Genomic DNA, 785 nt, shown 5'->3' with positions numbered 1-785 from the left:
CCCCATGAATCACAGCATGCCAGGCCTCCCTGTCCATCACCAACTCCCGGAGTTTACCCAAACTCATGTCCATCGAGTTGGTGATGCCATCCAGTCATCTCATCCTTTGTCATCCCCTTTTCCTCCTGCCCCCAATCCCTCCTAGCATTAGGGTCTTTTCCAATGAGTCAACTCTTTGCATGAGGTGGCAAATTATTGGAGTTTCAGCCTCAGCATTAGTCCTTCCAATGAACACCTAGGACTGGTCTCCTTTAGGATGGACTAGTTGTATCTCCTTGCAGTCCAAGAGACTCGCAAGAGTCTTCTCCAACACCACAGTTCAAAAGCATCAATTCTTTGGCACTCAGCCTTCTTCACAGTCCAACTCTCACATCCATACATGACCACTGGAAAAACAATAGCCTTGACTAGACGAACCTTTGTTGGCAAAGTAATGTCTCTGCTTTTGAATATGCTATCTAGGTTGGTCATAACTTTCCTTCCAAGGAGTAAGTGTCTTTTAATTTCATGGCTGCCATCACCATCTGCAGTGATTTTGGAGCCCCCAAAAATAAAGTCTGACACTGTTTCCACTGTTCCCCCATCTATTTCCCATGAAGTGATGGGACCAGATGGCATGATCTTTGTTTTCTGAATGTTAAGCTTTAAGCCAACTTTTTCACTCTCCTCTTTCACTTTCATCAATAGGCTTTTTAGTTCCTCTTCACTTTCTGCCATAAGGGTGGTGTCATCTACATATCTGAGGTTATTGATATTTCTTCTGGCAATCTTGATTTCAGCTTGTG

The sequence above is a fragment of the Bison bison genome, unplaced genomic scaffold, assembly GCF_000754665.1.
Source record: "Bison bison bison isolate TAMUID 2011002044 unplaced genomic scaffold, Bison_UMD1.0 scf7180017863477, whole genome shotgun sequence".
NCBI lineage: Eukaryota > Metazoa > Chordata > Mammalia > Artiodactyla > Bovidae > Bison > Bison bison.
Note: the sequence above shows the minus strand (reverse complement) of the source record.